General features: G+C 36.0%; 2 protein-coding genes across 2 annotated transcripts in view; one reads left to right on the top strand and one right to left on the bottom strand.

Annotated features, from left to right (window-relative positions):
• Nucleotides 1-26,333, bottom strand: part of hk2 (hexokinase 2) — a 229,748-nt gene that overhangs the window by 79,988 nt on the left and 123,427 nt on the right. The gene's annotated exons all lie outside the window — the stretch shown is intronic.
• The window catches only part of npffr1l2 (neuropeptide FF receptor 1 like 2), a 37,938-nt gene continuing 31,463 nt past the window's right edge, over nucleotides 19,859-26,333 (top strand). Inside the window, exon 1 of the mRNA XM_051894182.1 lies at nucleotides 19,859-20,245. The gene's annotated coding sequence lies outside the window, so the exon portion shown is untranslated. The remainder of the gene's footprint in view (nucleotides 20,246-26,333) is intronic.

A 26,333-nucleotide genomic window follows, 5' to 3' on the forward strand; every position in this document is an offset into this window, starting at 1 on the left:
TTGACCTATTCTGGAGCTGAGCACCTATACAGAACATGGTCCTTGAAGCACTGAATGCAGAAGATAAATGAGGACCATTGTGAATGCCAAAGAGGGTTAAGAAGTGTGAAGAAGAAACAGCAATTAAAGCTTAGCTCAGATTCCTCTCATCTTCATATATCTGTGGCTGCAAATAATTCAGTTCAGCACTCTAGCTCAGAAAATCTGTCTCTTTCTGACAGCAATTATTGGTTGTTTACACTGTAAATTACTGACAGGAGAGTATGTGCTTTCAAAAAGCCTGGTATAATGACCAGCATCAAGAATAAAAGCCCAAAGAAAAAGGGGCTATTTGTCTATACTTTTTGAATACTAGACCAGAACTGAACATCTTCAGATTGAGAAATTAGCATGAGACTACCAATCAAAAAAGTTTCACACTAATGCAGAAGGCATTTAAATGGCTATTTAATAATGCTTCTGATATGAAAGACTTCTTAGTATACAGTCAATGTGTGATGTTGTTGTGTAATCCATTTCTAATAGATGGATAAAATTGCCTCCGTGCAAATTAGTCTTTATAGAGTTTTTCAATATATATATTTTTTTCAGTATTGGTTGTGTTCAATACTGTTGGCCTTTTGAAGATACTATAATAAACAGGCTCATATGAGTTTTTCTTTTTTCCATTATCAGTGGCACTTACTAAAGTATTAAAGCCTATCTCACATATTGCACGTATCCTGTCTCGCTCCAGATATCCTGTTTGTGCTACAGATAGGAATAGCGCAAATTGTGCAGCTTGCTGGGCAAAGGCGTGCTTTTTTAATCTGATGTTTGCCTGGTGGATTTTTCAACAGAGGCCATAGCTATATCTAGGGACAAAATATCATAAGCCGCGTTTCCACCGCAGGAACTTTCCCCAGGAACTAGGGACTTTAGGGTGGTACTCGGCGTGTTTCGACCGCAGGAACTAGGGACTTTGGGGTGGTACTCTGTTTCAACCACAGGGACCAGGGTTGAAATGAAGTTCTGGGTAAAAAAATTCCCCTCAGAAAGTACCTACTCGCGAAGTAGTACTTTTTCAAAGTTCAGGAACTTTCGGGGGTGGGACTTGGGAGCTGAACATGCTGATTGGTTATGTTCACGCAACATTTTGATTGGTTGACTCCACACAGCAGTTTATTTCAACCACCTTTTTTTAAAAGTCTGTTGCAGTGCATGCAGTAAGAGTTGTTTGCTATTCGAATTAACAATGGGGTTTAAAAATATGACTGATGGACCGACGGCAAGGTTTAAGCTTTATTAATCTTATATGCGAAGGACGAAATCCAGCAGGAACTGGAAAGTCACGCGCAGTCCTACATCACCGGTACTTTAGACCGCAATGGAAATGCAGACAGCAACAGGTCTGGGGGAAAAAAAGTTTCTGGGACAAATTGTTTCAGGTAATTTCTGTGGAAACCGGGCTATAGAGACTTCAGAGTGGACTCTCTTGAGGCTGTAAACAATCACCCAGGAAACTCTAGTATCCAAAAATCAACATGCAATGGGGAAAAAAATGACAAAATAGAAAATGTATGTATCTAGTTTATACTTTTAATATATTCAAATGTTCCAGTTGTGTTCAAATTTCCAAATGTCCAATTTGTTAATGCAAAATTGTTTTATTAGAGTTCTAAATGTGATGCCTGACATGAATATCATGAAAATTCTTCACAAACAAAATAGTTTGGACCTTTCTGAGCAGATATTTTTTCACTGCTAACACAACCAATGAAACAGAATTCCAACTGGGCTGTTACCATGTGAACTAATGTGCATAGCGTATGCCCTTTCACATCCACATAACCCACAAGGCAAAAGTTCTCTCTCTCTGTCTGCTTTTGTATAGGCCTATGTATTTTGATTAATCTATTCAGTGATTTTCAGTCCTGGTACTCGGGGGTTTTCGGCACTGCACTTTGGGAGCACTTATTTGACACCTTCAACTGAGGTCATAGAACTTTTACTTATGAGGTGATGAACTGAATCAGTTGTGTTAGATAAGAGAGACATTCAAAATGTAAAGTGCTGGGGTCCCTCAGGAGCAGGTTTGAGAAATACTCCTTCACCGACGTGGTGTTTGTTTAATAAACACTCTAAAACCTTAGTTGCATTTTAGTAATATTAGTAATATCAGCCAATTAAAATTAAAATCTATCTGCCATGTGCTTGTCATTTTTGGCAACAAGGAAGTGGAGACATTAGCACATGTTAGATCACATGCTGTCAAGGCACCACAATGAGTTCATTTTAGGCAAAAAAATACATACAAATTCCATTTTAACAAATATCATTGCACATCCAAATGTGTTTTCTAAAGTTTTTGGCAAATTTTAATGCACATTTTGTAAAAACTATAACGCAAAGACCAACAAATCTATATGTTATGCATAAATGACAAAGTCATTTTAGGGGATACATTTTTTTCTGTGTAGTTGTTCAGTACTGGCAGGCAGTATAATAGACTTTTTGCCTGTGTTTTAGGTTGATGTTAGTAAGTTTACTTTGAGGAAAAGCTTTACCCTTTCCAGAAAGTATTGATGAAAGTGATGACAGTGCATCAGAAAATAAGGTTGTAGAAAGGAAGAAGTTGAAGATCAAGGAGGATAGAAGCAGAGAGGGTGATGGTAGAGAATATAAGTCATACAGTATATTGTTGTGGAAGTCAAGCATTTTGGTGAGATGTGATCTATACTACAACCATACTACAGGTCAGGAAAGATGTCTCTGCCTATTGGCCTCACTACAATGGCAAGCAGAAGCTCCAAAAATGATTACTAAACAGGTCAAGATAAAGTTTAGTGTGGAAAGTGTGGGGTACACTGAAAAAGAATAGTCTTGTTGATTTTCACTTGTGTTACAATCATTTGGAATTCCAAGAAAGAAACGATGTTAAAGATTTTTTTTTTTTTTTTGGTAACACTTTATTTTACAGTGTAACTGTAATAACAATAAATTATGCATAATTACATGCTATTAACCCTAAACCAAACCCTCATCCTAACCCTAAACCTATAGTAAGTACATGTAGTTAATTATTATTATGCAGTACTTAAATGTATAATTACACTGTAACACAGACACCTTAAATAAAGTGTAACTGATTTTTTTAAATGCTTTTTGAAACACTAAGACATGGTTTCACTACTCTCCAGGCAGTGAATTTGCATCTGAATTTGTGTCAAATTTTTGACATTTTCACATGTGAGTTCCAAATGAAACATAGTAGCACAAGATGAAATGGAATGTTATTAAAGCTTTTAATGTTTTTAGAAACACTAAGACCTTTTCACTACTTTTCAGATAGTGAAAATGTATTTGAATGTGTGTGAAGTTTCAGACAATTTGCCAAAAATAATTTACCCTAATAGGACAAACTCAGTTATAAATGACAAATCAAAAAATATTGTCACAGACACGCCAGGCTCCAACACCCACCAATCACAGCGCACTCCATCTCCTGAGTACTGATCACGCACACCTGCACCTCATCAGCTCACCAATCAGCACCAGTATATAAGACACTCACACACTCATCCTCATTGTCTGGTTTCGTTTGCAACAAGTAACTTACCTCTTGCTTACCTCAAGGACTCCCAGTACTACTTACCTGTATCCTGTGTCTCCGAGTTACCTCCTATGTCTCCAGTCCGTGTATGAGTGTCGTCAGTCTTCCAGACGAGGATGATATGCTGGATGATAGTGGTAGCAAAGTGGAGACGACCACTTTGCTACCACTATCATCCAGCATCCATCCTGCAATCCACAAAAGGACAGTATTACCATTCTATCATCCATCTATCACTACCACTGCATCTGCTACTCACCTGTTGTCACCTGTACCTCTACTTGTGTTCCAATAAACTACCTTATCTGTGATCTTCTGTCTTCGGCCCGTCCATATTGTAACAATTATTGAACAAAAATATATTACATTGGTTTTCCTGAAAAACATAAAAGTTACATTTCAAGGCTTTGGTCACTTTTGACCTCAAAGGACCCAAGTGTGACCCCTAAACGAAGAGGACCAGATGGTTAACGGTCTAACTCCTAAATTCAGTACTACATAGTTCACAGTCTTTGTAATGTGTTTTCAGCAATTTATAATGTGTTTAGAAACAAATCTCTGAATTATATTTTAACCACTATCTACATAAGAGCCAGCGGCAAATACATGAATGACTGGCTGAGATGAAGCTGTTCTCTGTGGGTACATGAGCGCTGAGCGGCCTGGAGCTCGCATCTGCGAAAACGTCAAAACAAACAGTAAAATAGGTTTGTTATGTTTATATATGAGTGACATATTTGAGGTCTAAATAACTACATTCTCGACTAAAGAACTCATTAAGCTTAATTTTGTGACATAACAACAGTAGTATTTATAAAAAGATTTGCTCGACTGCCATGCTGCAGGCAGAGTGATACAAACGGTGAAACGGTACCAGTGCTGATACTGGGAGAATATTGCACGGCTCTCAGCCAATCAGATTTGAGAACCAGAAAGAACTGAATATATGTGACCCATCCTGGCAAAATGAGTCGCAATGAGCAAATTTTCAAAAATGAGTTATTGTTATTTTTATAATATCTATTAAAACACCTGTATGTATGATGTATGATTTGTTGGAATCAGCTAACAAATGACTGAGCTACACCTGTTTGAAGTCAATAGAGTCAGCAAAGTCAATTTTGAGACAAAATAAGTTAAAGTTTTCTAAAGGTTCCAAAACAAAATCACCTAGCAACCATACCTTAAAATCCCGGCATTTTTCATGGACAATGGAAAGGTACTCCTCTCATACAAATAAAGATGCTTTTTGATGTTTAATTGCTATTTGAAGCATCTGGATCGCTAGACAGTTTCAAGACTGTGTGGGCCCATGATAATACTCCAAGGACTAGTTTGAGAAGCTATCAGCTTTGAGCAATCACAAATGCCTAGAAATCTTTGATACACAGATAAAACAGTTTTTGCTTCAGCTAATATCCTGCCTTGTCAGTGTGATTCAGTGATCTTATAAACATCAAACTGATAAGATTTAAGTTTGTTTGCAATAAAGTAAACAAAGTCCAGTTTAAGACAGAATGACAAAGGGTCCTCTGAACTGGGAAATAGCCTGGCAGAAAACGACAGATTATTTTAACATTCGAACAAAAGCTGTTTTTGTAATTCTGGACTTCATAAAGATACTTTGTCAGAGATATTTCTCCTATACAGTTTGAGTTATAAAATGAATTGCATAAGTTCTTGATTGATTATTTGATTGATTGATTGATACTTATACAATATGGATATTTATACCCATGAGGAAATATAGAAGCCATACATACACAGGACAATCAAACATACAGAACCCTAAAAATTCACAATATCTTATACATACACATATACATAAATACACATTTACACATATAGTACAAATACAGTACATATATATATTACACGTAAATATACACACATATATTTACAAAATATACACATTTATTAAAAAAACATTTGTGTGGAAGTTAAGACACAGACAGTTTATTAAAGGATGTGTGTGATATTTTGGGTGGATGAGGGTGAGGGTGTGGTCAGTGCTACAAATTCTCTACCAGACAATAGTCAATAGTGCCTCTGCACGTGAGAGATGAGTTGTATAGTCTTATGGCAGTAGGCACGACTATCTTCTAAAGCACTCCCTTTTGCACCTATATGTTGGATCAGCCTGCAACTAAAAGTGCTTCTCATTACAGCAAGCATGCCATATAGGAGGTGAGATGTATATTGTCCATGATGTGCCAGAGTTTGGACCTCATTTCCCTCTCAGCAATCACCTCCAGAGGATGCTGTTGACATTTTTGCAGATTTATTAAAAAAGAAAAAACTGAAATATCACATGGTCCTAAGTATTCAGACCCTTTGCTGTGACACTCATATATTTAACTCAGGTGCTGTCCATTTCTTCTGATCATCCTTGAGATGGTTCTACACCTTCATTTGAGTCCAGCTGTGTTTGATTATACTGATTGGACTTGATTAGGAAAGCCACACACCTGTCTATATAAGACCTTACAGCTCACAGTGCATGTCAGAGCAAATGAGAATCATGAGGTCAAAGGAACTGCCTGAAGAGCTCAGAGACAGAATTGTGGCAAGGCACAGATCTGGCCAAGGTTACAAAAAAATTTCTGCTGCACTTAAGGTTCCTAAGAGCACAGTGGCCTCCATAATCCTTAAATGGAAGACGTTTGGGACGACCAGAACCCTTCCTAGAGCTGGCCGTCCGGCCAAACTGAGCTATCGGGGGAGAAGAGCCTTGGTGAGAGAGGTAAAGAAGAACCCAAAGATCACTGTGGCTGAGCTCCAGATATGCAGTCGGGAGATGGGAGAAAGTTGTAGAAAGTCAACCATCACTGCAGCCCTCCACCAGTCGGGGCTTTATGGCAGAGTGGCCGACGGAAGCCTCTCCTCAGTGCAAGACACATGAAAGCCCGCATGGAGTTTGCTAAAGATGGCGAGAAATAAGATTCTCTGGTCTGATGAGACCAAGATAGAACTTTATGGCCTTAATTCTAAGCGGTATGTGTGGAGAAAACCAGGCACTGCTCATCACCTGTCCAATACAGTCCCAACAGTGAAGCATGGTGGTGGCAGCATCATGCTGTGGGGGTGTTTTTCAGCTGCAGGGACAGGACGACTGGTTGCAATCGAGGGAAAGATGAATGCGGCCAAGTACAGGGATATCCTGGACGAAAACCTTCTCCAGAGTGCTCAGGACCTCAGACTGGGCCGAAGGTTTACCTTCCAACAAGACAATGACCTTAAGCACACAGCTAAAATAACGAAGGAGTGGCTTCACAACAACTCCGTGACTGTTCTTGAATGGCCCAGCCAGAGCCCTGACTTAAACCCAATTGAGCATCTCTGGAGAGACCTAAAAATGGCTGTCCACCAACGTTTACCATCCAACCTGACAGAACTGGAGAGGATCTGCAAGGAGGAATGGCAGAGGATCCCCAAATCCAGGTGTGAAAAACTTGTTGCATCTTTCCCAAAAAGACTCATGGCTGTATTAGATCAAAAGGGTGCTTCTACTAAATACTGAGCAAAGGGTCTGAATACTTAGGACCATGTGATATTTCAGTTTTTCTTTTTTAATAAATCAATTCTGTGTTTTTCTGTCAATATGGGGTGCTGTGTGTACATTAATGAGGAAAAAAATGAACTTAAATGATTTTAGCAAATGGCTGCAATATAACAAAGAGTGAAAAATTTAAGGGGGGTCTGAATACTTTCCGTACCCACTGTATATCCCCTGGTACTTGAATCCACTATCTCCACATCACAGTCACATATAGACACTATCTTTAGTATCTTGGCTAATCAGAGTGTATGACTTTATCGAGAAGTGTTCGGAAACTCTAATGGAGATATATGAGATTGTGGTCTTTTCTCAGGAAAAAAACTTACAAGAAAGAGAACTAAGCAAGAGTCTGCAGTTGCTCTCCATTGCTGTCTCACTAATAATAATAAAAAGAGTAGGCTGAAACTCTTAATCTGGGGTCTGAAGAGGCTGTAAAGGTTGAAAAGCCTTGCTTTAAAAATGAAATACTAATTATGCAAGACAAAAAAAAAATACTTTTATTTTCTGCTGTGAAAGTTCTTGGTTCACAACCAGTTTGACAGGCCTTACATACTTTTATGATTGATGGCAATTTTTTTTTGACAGCAGTCATATTAAAGACTAATCGGGTTGAAAGAAAAAAAAATCAATGACATTGATGTTTTTGTTCTTCAAACATGACCTCATTAAAACTGTGCACTTGAGGTCATTATGAATTTTATATTATATTATTAGTTATATTTCTCTCCATGGTTCACCTTTCTTGCTGGCAGACAGCAGGTCTGGTCTTCTAATAATTTAGCTTCTAATTTTGTTGCATCTGTTCCATATATTAGACACTATTTAGCATTTACGTAGGAAGTGATAATGCCACCATCACATTTAACGGCACTGTTTGGTTCATTACATACTGCTTTGCACTTTAAATATGCAAGACCATCCTCTTTTCGTACATTTTTATTGTACACCATTCAGCAACATTTCAAAGTTTGGATGGTCAACCTGATCCAGGACGAAAACGTGACATACTGTGTACTGTTTGCATCTTTTGTAAGATGATCCTGATGTGTGCAAAAAGAATCAAAGACAAAAAAGAAAAAACTTATTGAATAATATACTGCATTGCTAAAATAAATATATATAACCTGAATTCATCCAATTACAAGAGCTCCACAATAGCACCGATTCAAGCTGCTCCTTCTATTATCAACAGCCATCATAGATTTAATACCCAGGTGAGATTACTCACTATTATCGCACAAAACATCCTAAGGGATCTGTAACCTTATCCAAAAAGCCAATAAACTGCATTATTTGTTTCATTTTATTGATTTAAAACAATTTCTCTTGAATGCTGTGTTTCTAGTGCATTTCTCCGCATTGAATAGCTCAATTTGTTGAAGAGCTTAAAATGTCAATGACTACTGAATGACACAGAGATATTCAACCCCCATTTCAAAACAGTAATTCAAGTTGTGCATTTTTGTCATTGATGTGTTGCCCTACACTTTGTGTTGTTTAGGATTTACAATGTAAAAATTTTTACTCAGAAATTGCTAGTAAATTGAGGAAAGGAACCGAGAATGCACAATTAAAAAATGAGAAGCACCCTTATTCGGCAATATTATTGACTTGACTGCACTAATCTTGGGAAATGTTGTCTTCACCTCAAAGCCAGTGGAAAAGAATCGGGACGGAATTCGAGCAGAAATCATGTTCATGGATGAGATTATTAACGTTACTGTAGTATGAAGCAGCGCTCGGCAGCTGCTGTGAGACACTTGTTGCACACTGCAGTAAGCTAGATCAATTTTAGAATCATATGGTAAATAAATGCTGGGAGGCTTGTGTTGATAAATGGCATGCAATTAATTTTAAAACGTATTGAATGATGGAGAAAATGCTGTATTACTTAGCTACTTGACGAAATAGTGTTTTTCTCTGAGGTATGGTAAAAGCATGGTAAATCAAGAGAAGTAGATTTAAACAATAAGATTAAATGTGTTGCAATAAGATTGAATATAGCTCGTCTATAAATGTAACCAAACAGTTGTTCCTTTGTCTAATAAAACATGTAATATATAAAGCGTCTTTGGTGTTTCCATGGTTTCTACAAAATAAAACCGGAAACCAAGGGTAATGCGGGTATGAGGCCATTGACTGGCGACTCCCGGACACGTCCCAGATCCTTGGTTAAAATCGCAATTTTCTCACGATTTACAAATAGTTGGAAACATTTGGGATATTGTAAGTACTCAACTGAACAAAATATATAACACTGGCCTAGTGGTTTTTGGATATTTTACTGCAAAATTCTTTCATATTGTGCCTTTAAACTAGCATGTTTATAGTTCTATTATACTTTCCTGAACATTCTTTGTTTTCAACCACATTACAATTTCATGACTTGAAAAATACTTTTACTATTGCTGCAATATTCTTGATTTTCAATAAGATTAGAAGTTGCCCCAAAACAGCTTTTTTTTTTAAAAAGTATTATAAAAGCAATTTGCATCTTTGATCTAGTTCATTTTCAATGATTCAGTTGTGTTTTTTTTTGTGTGTGTGTTTTTTTCAGCCCAGTATGTAAATGTTTGACTAGTGTTCATCTCAGCTGGAGAGAATGAATTTCCCTCAAGGCTGCCATTGTACAGCAGTGTGCCATAACCATCGCACCATTATTTTGTTAGAAGGGTCCTAAGAGGAAAACTTGATGCATAATTCACCACTTTCGCGAAATATTCTGGGTACATTACCTGTTTATCTTTTACATGCATAAAGAATATTCTTGTTGTTTATAATCAAAATTTTGCAACTCTTCCCCTATGGTGTGATATTTAGTAGTCTTCTCAGGAAAAGAATATGTCCACCCAAAAAAGGCATTATGATTGCTTATACATTCTTGTCTTGAATTGTCCCTCCATGCACTTTCACTCTAAATTCTACATGAAGCTGAGCATAAATACTGGGTAAATAGTGACAACAGGGCACTAACAAACTAACAACAAACTACCAAGATGCCTAATGTCTATGCACAGGAACCCTGTTGTTCTAGTTTCACAGCCATCCATGATTAATAGTCCATCACAACCACTAATTTGAGATGATTTCTGAATTTGTGTTACAGACCCTTGCAGTGTTATCAACAAGGGTTGCATAGATCATGACTGGTAATGTATTATTTGTCTCTAGACCAGAAAGAGGCAGATGGTGTCTTACTTGAGTTCCACTTGTGCTTTCTCTCAAAGGAAAAAAGCAAACTGTTAGCATTCTCTGAGCACCCTGATTGAGCTTTTAGCCTGCTGGATGTGCACAGTTTTTGTTTAATTCCTATGTGTCTATCAAAGCCACAGGAAAAATTAATTACAACAACATTGACTGATTGATGGCACAACAAGAATTACACACAGTCCTATTTCCTTCACTAGTGACTAGGCTGACATTTTTCCCCTGAAAACATTTGAATTTCTGTTAAAGGAGAAAGATGCTCTTTGCAGCCAGATAGTGTAGTTACAACATCTACCAGCAGGGGCAAACTAGACCATGCTAACCAGCCAAATCCTGACCCCTCGCATTTCTCCCTTTTTTGTATCCTCTACCACAACTTTTCCCATTTTAATTTAAAATGATCTTCATCAATGTTGCCCATTCACTGAGTGTGTTAAGACCTGCATCTTATTTAAAGTGGACTGTATACAAATGATTTAAACTATATAAAATTCATTGCTGGAAAGAGGAAAATCAGATTCATAAGATGAATATCAGTTTTGAATATATTTATAACCTAGCCAAAATGGTCTTGGTCTGCTTTGAAGAATATAAAAAATGTAACAATAATAATAATAATAATAAAGAATTTAAATTAAAAGCCTCCATGAGGCAATGTTTTTCTATTCATTTACACATAATTCTAAATAGTTTTTAGGTTTATATCAGTACAATTCAGGTATAGGCCCAGTTTCAATCATATTATTTCTTGAACTCTGCTTCGACAAGCTTGTCAAAGTCTGAACTTCACTTTCACCCTCACCAAGAACACTGAGTATTCTTCAGGGCAACCCTTTAATCCCTTCTTTCATTTGTATTTTCATTTCAAATTCAAGTCTCACTGAGGCGTATCACCACAGATACCACTGCATCTGTCTTCACTCAATGCCATGGAAATATATCCAAGGTCTGTGGAGTGGTAAGAAGCCCATAAAAAACCCTGATATTTGAGCATTTTCCCCAGGCATATAAGCTTGAAGGGGCAGGCATCAACTCACCAATTAGCCTCTGCTAAGGAGGAAGCCGTCAGCAACCAAGCATGGAAGAGAATTTTACTACATTTTTTATTAGTGCCCTAAGAACATTTATTTAAGAACTTTCAGTGCTGGAATGAGTTGTCGATAACAGGGTGAAATGGCTGATTCTGTACAAATATATTATGCTATAATATGTATGAGAATTATTAAAAATCAAGTGTAGCATTAGTTCTGGCTGGTCATGTCAGTCAAGCTCACATCAGCTGACCCTCAGGTGACTCACATCTACCTATAGGTATACGACGACTATCATAGCATCCATATATAAAGTCCTTCAGTATTATCAGCAGCTATTGTGTTTCTCACAAAAAAATGGATGACTAGCAATTTCCTACTACTTAATTCTGAAAAAAACAGAGATTCTAATTATTGGACCAAAAACCTCCGCATGTAATAACATAGAATACTGTCTAACACTTGATGGATGTTCAGTCTTCGTCGCCACTTAGGAACCTGGGTGTGCTTTTTGATACCAATCTTTTGTTTGAAAGCCACATTTCTAACATGTGTAAAACTGCATTCTTCCACCTTAAAAATATATTTAAATTTCGACACATGCTCTCAATGACAAATGCAGAACAGTTAGTTCATGTGTTCATGACCTCAAGGCTAGATTATTGTAATGCTCTACTGGGTGGTTGCCCTGCATGCCTAATAAACAAACTCCAGATGGTCCAAAATGCAGCAGCTAGAGTTCTTACTAGAACCAGGAAATATGACCATATTAGCCCGGTGACAATGCAGCCCTGAAGTGTCACCTAAACTATCCCCTATGAAGGTCTCCTTCCCTTTCCTTTCCCTATGTATAGATAAAACGTTATCAAGATGATTCCAGTTCGCATTGGATCCACAGAAACTTTGTAAAGAAAGACTAAGAGTCTGCGCACATACACATTCAAATGCACATAGACTAAACACGTAAATGAACGACAAGGACACATTAAAAGTCTTCTGTTTTCAGTTAAAAAGGTGTCATTTAAGCAGACCCTAAGTTAATAATTTTTTCCTAGAGCTGCTGTAAAGCCAAAACAATCTCTGTCCGTTAATTTTCCTATTATCACTGTGAAGCTACTTTGAAACTTTGATCTGTATTGTAAAAAGCGCTATATAAATGAAGATGGTAACACTTTATTTTAGGGTCTTTTAACTAGTTGCACATTAGCATGCATATTACTAGAATATTGGCTGTTTATTAGTACTTATTAAGCATATATTAATGCCTTATTCTACATGACCTTATTCTACATTCTTAATCCTACCCAATACCTAAACTTAACAACGAACTTACTAACTATTAATAAGCAGTAAATTAGGAGTTTATTGAGGGAAAAGTCATAGTTAATAGTGAATACATGTTCCCTATACTAAAGTGTTACCATGAAGATGACTTGACTTGACTCAGGAGCTAATCACCCTCCTCCATCCCTGCCCTTATCACTGCTCTCCCTGCTCTTATCCATGCTAGGCTGCATGGATGCCCAGAACTGAACCATACCGCCAATCCAATCTCTATGCAATTGTCAATCATATTTGACGATATGGTGGTCCTGACAGAAAGGGTTAATCCAAAGTACTCAGAGCAAGGACTGTTATAATGAAAATGGTATGATAAGCCTCAAAAGCTGGTGATTATTAGTTGATTTAATTTGTGTCATTGCTATTGCAGATTCCTTCACATAAACAACTGCAACTGTTTGATGATTAATGTATTAAGCTGGGGAATGTGTGCAATATGTCTGCATTATTTTGATTTTACACAGTTTGCTGAATGATGCTGAATGATTCTAAACTACAAAATAAAAGGAATTGTAGATAAAAAATTGAAAAAATACATTAAATGTTTTCTTCACTAAATGTTAAATGTCCTGTTTAGCCAATAAATTCTTGTCAAGGCTACAACAGATTTCTACATTATTAAAATTATCAATTAGATTAACACTATTAGCACAACTAGCAACATTATTTTTCTGTAATTTTCTTCCTGAATATGGTTTATATTAAGTGAGGAAAACATCTTGTTAAGCAAACATACTATGTGAAACAGTTGTATAAATACATTGGCATTTATGCAATTTATGCAAAGTGATGAAAAATATAGATCAGAGGAAATTTTGCGCTCTAAATTGACAAAAAGCTCCTTCTTTCAGGTGCGTAGAGCCAAGGAAATGCTTGAACATAAACAAAAAAGGTAGCTAAAAAGTGCAAAGTGCATGTGAATTAAAAACAGATGAGCAGACGTTTCATTAAGTTGCTATCCTCAGTGCTCCTCGTTTTTGGAACTCAAAGAGTTGTTTTTAGCAATTCTTTTGATAGAGGGAAAGAAGATGCATTTCTAGTTTAAACATTATTTATTCTTCAGACATTCCCCTTTAAATGTAATAAGTATCAACTGTGTGCAAAATGAACCACATTTGGTTTTTGATCACTGAAAATAGGTAAAATTCAACAATTTGAACATGGAGCTGCTTTGAGATCCCCATATCTGTGGGACTGAACTATATATAGGGCCTTGAAAATGAAGATTTCAAAAGGAAAGTTTATTAAGAATGAGAATCCAAGATGATATAAAGATATCTTGAATACTTTTAGTTACAGGCATGCAAACTTTGGAAAATGAATATTTATGGCAGTCAGGTATGTTCTATTTAATTGAGTTAATAGAAAAACACGAGATACATTTCTAGTTTTAACATTATTTGTTCTTCAGACATTTCTCTTTAAAAGAAAAGGTATCAGCTGTATGCAAAGTGACCCACATTTGGTTTTTGACAACTGAAAATGTACAATTTACTAATTTACTCATGGAGCCACATTAAGATCTCAATATCTCTGGGATTGAACCACCAAGGGCTTTTAAAATGAAGATACCAAAAGGAAAGTTTGTTAAGAACCAGAATCTACAAGGATATTAAGATATCTTTAATACTTATTGAGTTAAAGGCATGCAAACTTGAGGCAAAAACACAAGAAGTGCTTTTTGCCATTTTTGAACTGTCACAATTGGCATATAATGAAACAAAGATTGCTAAAGTCAACATATTTTACTAATAGACCTACCAATCTCTGTGTAAAAATAAAATAATGATGCTGCCATCTTTCTAAAGTCATTTTTACACCCCTCTAATTTGGCTCCAAATCTCAGGTGAAAATTGTCATTTTGACCCTCCTCTACGAAATAGTGGATTACTCAGTAAATATACATCTGTGATGTAATATTGTGGCTTTCATCACCATTATTTGTCTTTCTACAGAGAAAATATTAACAAAATCAAAAATTTGAGCCAGGGACCTCTGGTTGAGTTGACACGGAATGATCCTTTTAATGTTTACAATAACAATGCTCTTTTCCAATTAAAAACTTTTCACCAAGCAAAGTTTTACAAAACTAAAGCTTTCCTCTTTCCTTTTCACAGCAAGCTGTGCTGACATGGTTACATTTGGCAGAGCATCTACAAATATATGCTCTGTATTTTGCTTCTTACAAGATTATGAGACTGCATGGACATTTGGTATTTTATCTCATTGTACATAGAAAATTTTTCCAGTCATAGATAAATATTCACCAATCCCCCATGAAAACCAGATGACAGATGTCTGCTAAAAATGCTCTAATCATTTAACATAATTAGAGAACTGCTTGTTCCCTTTCAAAGTGTAACTTTGATGCTGCCTCCTTGTACTGATGCTATAGGGGAATGCCATAAGCATGACCGGTGTCTGAGGCATGTGTAAAAAAAAAACAAATAATTGGCAAATGGTAGTCCGTGACTTCACATGTGAAGCACCCGTGAGTATAAAGGGCGTCTTCAGTTCGGCTCTCAATGGAGCTGAATGCATTTATTGTTATATATTTACTATGGAAAGCTCCACCCATGCTTGATTCTCTCTTGAGGGATGAGAGTTGAGCACCTGGACCTCGCAGTTCAGCTCCCAAGGCTACCGAGGCATCAGGGCGGGATTGATCATGGGGATTATAGACGGAGCATCGGGAGGAGCCTGATGTTAGTTTTTCCCCTTTGGGCTTCTCCTTGAATCGGTCTCGCGGTACTTTGATGTTACACGCCGATCTGTTTGCGCAACACCGATGCATCTCGAACAAGCCTACTCACAGGCACTCCTGTTATTTTGTTTTCAGATAAGGTGTTCAGCTGTATGGGCCATTGACTGATTATGTTTTTTGTGGTTTTAGACACTGTTCATTGCATCAAAACCTTTCTGGCACACATAAGAGCGCAACTTAATTATTAGTGAACTGTGGGTATTCATGAACATACTGGACTCCGCTGAGGACTCCTATTATGGTTATTGGTTTTATGGTTATTGGTTATTCCAATTAGCATCTAATTGGAACACTTTTCCCTTAATGACTTTTTATATTATATGATGCATTGTAAATTATGACAGCAAAATTTAACACAACAGCATAATGAATATCCTTGTTAATAGAGCATGATTCAAAGACATCAAAAGTTGAGCCTTGATCAAGATATGATAGGGATTACTTTAAGATATGCATAACAATTGGCATTGTCAACTTTGTTTTCAAAGCTGTAACTTGTGATAGATTTAGATTTTGATCTTTAATTGGGAGCTCAATGCATGTTTTAGTACCATTACCAGTATGTAAATCCTGTTCATTAGAATCAGAGCATCTTAACATTGGTTAAGAAGACCTTTATGCGACAAACACATGTCCAGTATGCTATATAGTAAGATATTTTAAGCGAAATTGCTTATTTTAAACACATGAGGAGAATGAGTTTGAGTAAGCAATGGCAGAATTAAAATTTTTGAGGTGATACTTTAAAGTTACTCTTTATAAAAATACATGACACAATCACTTAGACACTTTACTAGAGTCTTACAAATGAAAGCAGATTGAAAATGTATAAGTGGCTTAAGATGGAGGAATCAAGGTTACTGAACAGGAGTCTGATTACAGCGTCAGCATTTGTTAGCAGCACTATAACACACTGTCAAACGGCATGGATCCAGTGAGCTGGTGATAATGTAATGCAAGTTTTACATGCTGTGCTGTTAATTTTCTAAGGCATCTTTTCATTTATTTTTCTTGTTGAATATTTCTGGAGATGGAGGTTATACAGTAAGTGTTTAATACGTAAGCCTGTGGATTTCTGAAATGTAAATCTACAATTATATTTGATATCAATTAAAGATTAATGTTAAGTTTTTATCTAGTAAATAAACATAATAGATTTGGTTGATTGATTTGTCCGCTTCATTTAAACTCCTACTTTTGTGATTTAGTACAAAGCTATTTTGTTCAGACAGTCTGAAGCCTTGTGATAATCATATTTTGTTCTGATAAATAAAAATGTGACAATTAAGTGGGGTTTACAGGGATTTCTTTAGGTTTGGTCCTACAGAGTTAACCAAATTGTGGTTGAATGTTCTGACAACAGCCTTGGGAAGGGGAAAAAGATGATCTTTATTTCAAGCTGTTCTCTAATTGCGAATTCTCTGATCACATTTTTTTTTTTTTTTCTTCAAACAAGCACCTCTGAACTAAGTCTGCAACATCCGTTACAGCATTAATATTTAATGGTGAACCATTAGAAGTTAGATTTGTATCCAGCACACTGTGATTTTTGAGTCACAGAATCTTAGAAATGTGAATGAATCTGGGTACATGATCAGCAATATTGTGATTTCCTAACTAACCTAAACAATTTTGTATTGAACTGGTGTTGATTTGTGAACTCACAGCAAGTATGCATTTATAGTTACAGATATGCTGTTGTTGAGATTTTTAGCATCACTGTAATTTGTTTGTTGTGTGGTGGGAAGTTTCCAAAATTTGGTTGATTTGACACGGAATGACCATATTTCAATGTAAAATGAAAATGTTGTCACTATTTATTCACCCATATGTTATTCCAACTCCATATTAACTTTTTCTCTGTGGAATACAAAATGAGAAATTTTGACCAAAACAGACCAAAGTCATTTTCCTATGAACATTTTTAGCACTTCTTCATTTGAAATGGCCAGCTGGTCGATTTGTATTTAATGGAAAAAATAACAACACATGCATTTTCATTTTTGAGAGAAAAACAACCACAGTAGCGTGAAGCTTTAGAGTTCACTGACTTCACAGTGAGCTGTCATAACTACCCTAAATTTTAATTGCACACAGTAATTCTGTAATCAAGACAGATTCAGGCCAAACCTACTCATGTCAAGTTTGATTAATTGAGCTAGATTGCCTGATAGCTATGTTTATCTCTAGAGTTGCTGCTGTTGTATAACAGAATGAGAAAAAAAGCTTTTATAAGTGCTCTTTTGACTTACCTTTCAAAGGGAGAAATGAGAACCTTTTGCTTGCTGAATGTAGCACTTTTGTCTTAAACAGCAAGAGGTGCAAGACATGTACCAGTTTGTCAGCTACAAACAGAGCACTTTATCTGAAATGAACATTTCTGAGTGAAAACCAGGGTGTGAATTATCGGGGTCGGGGGCCTGACCACTGTAAATAAGGCTTGATCCTTATTTACACATATTTACCTTATTTTGATCCTTAAATGTCTAAAATGCATGTTCACGGCTCAGTTGAAAGATAAAGTTTGCTCTCTTATATATGTACAAGTGTATGATATTCTGGGTAGTCTATCCATTGAAACATTGCATGATTACTGTTTATTTAATGGCAATACTGGTGAAAACCAGAATCAAATCTGTGGCCCCCTTCACAGAAATGTGGTCACATATATAAAGTTCTTTAAAAACTTTCCTTGTAATTCCTGCTGAATTGAAATAGTAAGTGGGATTCATTTTAAGTGTCTATCACAAATAAGAAGCAAGGTCACTGTGGCTATAGGGCATCTGCTGAAATGATTTGTGTGGCTGCACTGATCCTTTAAAGCAGAGAATTCTGCCAAACAGGATTTTAGACTTAATTCTACAATCCAATAAAATTTCATTTAAAAAAAGGATGGATAAAAAGGAAATATTGAAGGCACATGGAAGGTGAAAGGCTCATTCAATTCATTTATAGAGCTTTCTAAACCACTAATTAAAGGGCAGAAAAGAATCAGTGTGCTGGTGTCTGCAGAGCACACAATGCTTGTTCTCTCTCTCTGTGATGTGGCACAGTGAAAACAGCAGGCATGACAGTCATTTGTGTTTTGCAGTATCTTTTGCACCCTGTAACTTTTTACAAACTAACACGCATGTATTAATGTATTTCCAGTAATATGCTGTGGTCATGCTTAGAAATTTAAAACAATGGAAATAAACAAAAAAGCTTAATTTGCTCAGGGATTACTGTAAAAAACTATTACAATTTAACCTTATCCATCCATCCATCCACCCACCCATTTCAAGTGAACTGTCTCGTCATATCAGTAAATAGAGAACAGTTGCTCCAGCTGCTTTGACTTGTGTATGATGTGGGAGTGAGGTTAGCTGTCACAACAAGCGAGAAAGGTTGACACGGTCATGCTAAATCTCGAAACTCCGGGGAATCACCCATTTAAAAGAAAAAATGCAGAACAGAGGAGAGTCTGCTGGCAAAAAGAGAACGCGACAGAGCTCGTAATTAAACGAGAATCAACATTGGCTTGGCTTTTTCGGAGATGACAAGAACTGAAGAATTTGAAATGCTTTAAAAGTGATGTGGAGATGTCGTTTTTGTTAGCCTATACTCAACAGTTGAGTAAGGTATGCTTGCCTGCTCTTACGTTAAAAATAAGGTGGATAAATGAATGTTGAGATGGTATTCTCACTTGGAACGGAGTAAAGGCTTGGACTTAACAGCATTTTATATGCCAGTCGGATACTTCTCCTAAATTTACGACGAGAAACATACAGTTCAGTCCGATTGAAAGAAAAAAAAAAAACGTATGAATCGGTTCTTTACTGAATCAAACATACAGCCGGTGTAGTTCGATTCCAGAACAAATGACTCTTATGATACGAACGAGTGAATAAAAAAACGACCATTCATCGGTGTAGTTGCTGAATTAGTCTTATCTCCGACTCACTTATTGAACTGCAAGTTCATTATAGACTCGAAATAAACCTGAACCATCAATCTGAATATGAATATAATCTCATGAAGCAACATTTGCCGATGGTAGCCTAAATGCAATTAATAAAAAAAAATCTTCTTCAAATAGGCCTATAGTAAAACAGATGTTAATAGGAACGTTAACCAACCTGAATCATTGAGAGAAATTGGAATCGGAAGTGCGAAATTTCCATCCCCACAATGGCAACCCAGTAAAATAAAAATAAAAAATCACACCCAATTAATTGTGATATTTTTTATAATAGAAAATTATGTCCAAAAATTAGGCTAAATATTTTAACACGATTGGAACATGTAATGTAGAATGAGGAAGCTTCTACGACTTTTACAAGACAGAAAAAATGAGTGTGCTGGTGTTTTTCAGAGGACACAGTGCTGTCTCGCTCAATCTTGTGAGATGGTGGGAGCAGCAGACGTGGCGTGGACGAGAGACTGCGCGTGGAGGGGCTGAGAGATGCTGTGAATATGATTGAAAGGGCTCTCCTGTGCGCGCTACTTGTTGACTCAGAGCTTCACCGGGAGCGCAGAGCGGATCATCGGAGATGCCAATAACACGACGTGATCACCAGCCGTCCTTCAAGCTTTCTCAGCCACACTAGTTCATTTATGACCGTGCGGGGACAGAGGAATCTTATTGTATACTGACTGCATATAAAAGACGTTGTTTTTTTAAAGCTACAGTTAAAAGTAACTTAAAAGACGTTTACTTACAGTGTAATACTAGGGCACAGGAGTGAAACGTGTACAGTCCCCGTTTGAAGGTAAGTTAAACTTAATATTTTTGTCTGCTTTCTTTCGTAATGACTAGAGATATCGTTTAGGAATTCATTTAAATTGATGAATGATAAGGGCTTTGATGGTTTTGTGCTGAACAGCAGGCTAACCTACACAAATTCAAAAGTTACAGTTGGGCTTGTTTCAGGTAAATTGTGCTTTGTTTGCAGTCTCACAACTTTTTAAAATACGCCTGACTGTCATTGCTTTGTGAACAGCAACATTAATACATGTCACCTAAATACATATTTATTGTTTATATTTTGAGCTGAGCAATGTTTCTGTGACTATTATCTATTATCTATTGATTTTTTTTTTAATGCTTCAGTGCCTGATGACTAATATACTGATTTTTTTATTTTTTATTTAATTTGCCTATTGTTTTATTTACACAGCATTTTGACACAATCATTAGAAAATATTACATTAAAATAAGTATACCTGCAACCTTTACCTGAACCTTGAGGTTTCCGGTTGGTATACCGCAGTATGTTGGGTATAGTTTAATTTATCAGTAGACTCGGTATTAAAGAACAAATAAACAGTGAAGTAGAAATATTGGTCATATTGATTGGTCATATATCTTTATCATTGCAAACACAGCTGTCATCGGTGCATTTGGGTTTGCATTCCCTGAATGAAAGCTTCCTCTGATGTTGGATTTATATTCTGCAACACTTCACATCATCTGAGATATTTCATCTTCATCTTTAAAAAGATCCCCCTCCTATCTCTTATTTATATTGCTATGCTAGCTTTAACTGGAGATTTGAAAACACACTTTTATTAAGACCTTCTCCAATCAGTTTGAAGATAGGCAAGTGGTTTCATTATCTGCAATATCTGCATGAAATATTGATCAGGTGTTGGTTTCACAAATTGGTTTCATATATTCATTTATATACATAGCCTGAAGCTCTTTATCCATATAGATTTAAGCAATATTTTTGGGGGTTATTTTTTGTGTTAGAGCTCTTTGTCTGTCAGTCAGATGCAAGCCCCATGAAATATGTAATTTAGGCATTAGAGTCATTGACATAACAAAGCTTTCATAATTAGTGTTTCACATTCCATTTCCATGGGTTGTAAGACACCAAGTGGAGTTTGGTTGAAGTCTGCTATAGGCAGCACTGCAATCTAAAGCACTTTTAAAAGAATGAAAGCCACTACAGTTTCACATATGCTTTATATTGAATATAAACACAAATTCCTGATAGCAAAACTTGACAAGATTTTCTAATAACAGGAGAGGTTTGGTTGGTTGTTTATTTTATTGTAGTTTAGACCTGCACTGTAAAAAATTGCTGTAAAAAAATGGCCAAATTTCGACAGTAACATGCTGTTTTCAATTAAAACAGTAATATACCATAGAAAACAATGCATTCTGGGAAATATTTGACGTTTTCGAGAAAGTAGCCTACAGCAATATAACGTGAATTAATAGTGCTCAAAGTCGACACTCTGAGGCTGTGTTCCAAATCACACCCTATCCCCTCATTCACTATTCCCTACATTAGTTCACTAATATAGTCTACTTGAGAGAGTGAATGTGAATTCAGACACTGATGAACACCTGCTGTTAACAAGCAGAATTAATGAAGGAAAGAGAAACAAGAACAGAAAAAGATTAAATCAACTGAAGATAAAAGAAGACATTAAATCTCTCAAGATCTGATTAAACAACTCCACAAACAGCATTACCAGCTTCACTTATTACTAATCAGACTGACTTTATTTCTTTCACATGTCTACAGAAGTTCTTATTGAGAATTAACAGAGGTTTAGATGTTGTTTTATTGTTTTGTTTGACGTTACCATGATGGAGTTCAGTGTTTGCTTTAGTTGTGCTCTTGACCCTTGATTATTTAACATTAGTTTTTTTTTTTTTTTTTGGCGGCTGTAATTGTGTTTTTAAAACACATTTATTGTGGCAAAAAAGAAAATGTGATCAGATGATGTTAACCAGTTCTTAATGGTTACAATCATTATTTAATATCCTGATATTAATCTCATCAGAATCTAATCTATTATTATATAGGTCATGTTTTATATTTTTATTATGGTATTCCTGTGATTTTACAGCATGAGATCTATCAATGTTGTTACAACCAGATGATATGAATATGAATATGAAGGATTTTGAAAACAGTTTGTGCTCAAAACACATTTTGAACTACTGATTCATTCAGACTCACACAGACATCAAAAATTGGCGTTTTAATTACAACAATGGTGACAATCAAAAGCTTCATGCCGCAATGCATGCTGGGTACTAGCATAGTACTAAAATCATCCATGACTCCCAGCATGCATTGCGGCATGAATAAATTATGCAGCTGAATTGTCTGGTCATTTTCTTTAAATTCTTACTGTTTGCCTTTATTTTTGCTGTTGTTTTTGTGTTGACTTTTTGTAGTGTGTTTTGTGATGTTCAGAGCTGATCTGTTTATCTTTTTTGTTGATTGTCACCGTTGTTGAGATTCATACGCTGATGTCTCTGTGAATCTAAACGATGCCGTAGTTTAAATATTTTTTGTAAATGACGAGTTTAAAAATTCTTAACTGATTGCTCAGCACTGTTTTACTGTAGTATCACAGTGTTGGTAATATAAACTAAATTTATTAAAAAAAAAAAAAAATTCTGATAACAGATCAGACACTGGAAAGTTCAGTGAATTAAGCACTACATAATGATCATGTCATAATCAAAACATGAACAGCAACACATTATCACATCTTCTCTTTGCTTCTTCATGCTGTAACAAGTGTGCCTTAAAAAAAAAACACATTTATAGCAATCAAAGAGAAACGCACGTTACAAGTCAAGTGTCAAGAGCACAACTAAAGCGAGCACTGATCTCCATCATGGTAACATCAAACGAAACAATGAAACAAACATCTAAACCTCTGTTAATTCTCAATATGAGCTTCTGTAGACATCTGACATCTTTTTGTTGTTTAACCCTCCTCTGCTGAGATATTGAGAGATTTAATGTCTTCTTTTATCTTCAGTTGATTTCATCTAAGGCTGTGGCTTGAAATCTGTTGTAGTTCTTGTGTTTCTGCTTGTCTTTTTTCTGTTCTTGTTTTTTCTTTTCCTCCAGTGATTCTGCTTGTTAACAGCAGGTGTTCATCACCAATTCTCAATCATCACTTAATTAATCACTGAATTATCTCATTAACTTCAACACTGCTTCAGTGTTACTCTAACACTATGTAGTGTGGACACATATAAGTGTTCATTAAACACTGGGGATTTTGTTGTGGGGTTTAAAGGGTTAAAGGTGTAAGATGAAAAAAAAAAACACGCATAGTGAAACACTTTTCTACAGTAATAAACTGTAAATTAATTTTACAGCAACAAACTGTAGAAAAACAGTTATTTACTGGCAACAGATTGCCGTAAAATCATGAAAAAACAGCAATGTACTGTAAAACGTAACAGTCAAATTTATTGAATGAAAAAAGTTCATTTCACTGAAGTATTAGTGAAATTTAATAGAACTCAATAATTGATCAGTAGAGTAAATGTTAAATTGAAGTGGTATTTTATGTGTTTTTACACAAGATGTTGGTGTTTAATGTTTTGTTTGGATTTAAAGGGTTTCTTTTTGAGTTTTGTGGGTCACCGTTGTGCTGAAGAGTAGGGCATGTGCTTCAGTCAATGATGAGCTGAGAAACACTGATGTTATGCTGCATGTTGCTTTATTTAAAGGCAGTAACTGTGTAGCTGCTGATGCAGTGATCTTAGCTAATTTTAATTGTATGTGTTGTTGTTAGCTAGCAGTTATCAGCAAGAGATTTAAGCTGACTTGGTGTTTCTAGTTTTAGTGATTTTGTTTAATTTGGTCATTTTTACTTTAATAATATTATTTTTTAGTGGACTCAAATTAAATAAGTTCAAGTGAATAAAATGCTCATATAATTATAAATATTGGTTTAAGAATTTAAATGGCAGTAAGCCAATTTAAGGCAGTCGATTTCTGCAAATGAAATTTGTTGATTCGGGTTTTAATTGAGTGCATGGTATTTTTTACAGCAACATACTGTAATGTAGATTACGGTAAAGAACAGTAAAATTAACAGTAAATTATTGGAAACTTTTTTGCCAATATTTTATTGTAAATTCACAGGACAATTTTTTACAGTGTGGTTTGTGGTGTGGGTGAGGTACATATGCTTGAGTTATGCTTCTGTAAATTAATTCTGAAGGACAGAGCAGATGAACTCAGGAAAGAAATGTCTCTTTCAAGCAATTGATATCGCAGTCAGGATCTGCCAGACTAATCAAAAGATGAGAGAGCTGCAGAGAGATACTGATACTTCAGTAGAGCTTTTGTACAAGTGGTCTTAGAGTTGGTGTTTGAAATGAAAATCCAAGAGCAATAATAAAAAAAGCAACATATTAACTTGTGATTATTTAGATAAGTATGTCATTAACATATGATACAGAACTAGTCCACTGTCATTATAATATGACCATCTGGTGTTCTGCATACTTAAACGCTAAAAATAGAGAGGAGTTTTTGGTCCAGCAGTACTCCATGCTTTTAAGAGCTGCTGAGTGTCATCTTGGACTTCTATACAAATCTTTTGAGTATCAGACAGTCAGTGCGGAAAACTGCACATGCATACCCAGGGAAATGCTGAGGGGATTGCAAAATTGACTGTGATAAATGCAAATTATGTTCAGGGAACATACAGTGAAAGCATCTGTTACATACTGTAGAGTACACACACACATTTTATATATATATATATATATACACTCTAAAAAATGCTGGGTTAAACACAACCCAAGTTGGGTTGAAAATGGACAAACCCAGCAATTGGGTTGTTTTAACCCAGCAGTTGGGTTAAATGTTAGTTTTATTTAACTCAACTATTGTTTAAAAATTACTGTATTGCTAGCTTAAAATGAACCCAAAGTATGTTGGAAATTAACATTTATTAATACGTTTAATGAATTATAATTAAACAATAAACATTTATTGTTAACAACTTACAATAAGGTACATTTGTTAACATTAATTAATGTACAAACTAACATGAACTAACCATGAGCAATACATACTGTATTTGTTAATCTTTGTTAATGTTAGTTAATACAAAATACAGCTGTTCATAGATTGTTCATGTAAGCTTACAGTGCATTAATGAATGTTAACAAATACAACTATCGATTTTAATAATGTATTAGTAAATGTTAAAAATTAACATTAACAAATAATAATAAATTCTGTAGACGTGCAGTTCATTATTATTTCATGTTAACTAATGTAGTTACTAATGTTAACTATTGAACCTTATTGTAAAGTGTTACCCATTTATTAATTGCATATTAATAAATGTTCACCTTTTGATTATTATGACGTCATAACTGATGCGACCGTGAGTATAAAAGGGCACCTGTGAATAGCGTCATCCTCTTTCTTGTCTTCAGGATACCAGTTTGTTTGAACGTTTTTATTCAGAAACAATCTAGTACTATGGCGAGCACTAGCACTAGGTCGTTTAAACAGTGTATTCCTCCGTGTCAGCGTTATCTGACAGCAGATGACTCATAGGATATGTGCGTTATGTGAATGAGTGTGGAGCATGCAAGCTCAGTCCTTGAGGGGGTTGTTAGTGTGCATTGTGAACACTTTCTCATGAGGAAACTTTGCTCTCGCCTGGCCCTTTTTTCGAAGAAATTGGGTCAGCCATCTATGCCTCGTGGTTCAGGACCTGCTGCAGCTGAGGCGAGTAGGAGACTGAAGTCATGGAACTCGTGGATGAATTTGAGAGAGGTATGATTATTTCTCATTCATCTGCGGCTGACGAGGGATTCTCCCAGATCTTCACACTGAGGTGCGGAGATCTTGGGGAAAGCCCTATTCTGCCTGCATCTATCGCACTCATGCAAATGTTGATGTTGAGGGGATGCGGGAGCATGGGTACGCGTCAATCCCTCCAATCGAAGAGACGCTGGCCAGCTCCGTCTCTGCCTACCAAACCTTTGCACGTTACCTTGCGTCTTAATGGCAGAGCATACGTGGGAGCAAGTCAGGCTGGCGCGGCGCTGCACACTATGGC

This window comes from Ctenopharyngodon idella, chromosome 5 (assembly GCF_019924925.1).
Source record: "Ctenopharyngodon idella isolate HZGC_01 chromosome 5, HZGC01, whole genome shotgun sequence".
Classification (NCBI taxonomy): Eukaryota; Metazoa; Chordata; class Actinopteri; order Cypriniformes; family Xenocyprididae; genus Ctenopharyngodon; species Ctenopharyngodon idella.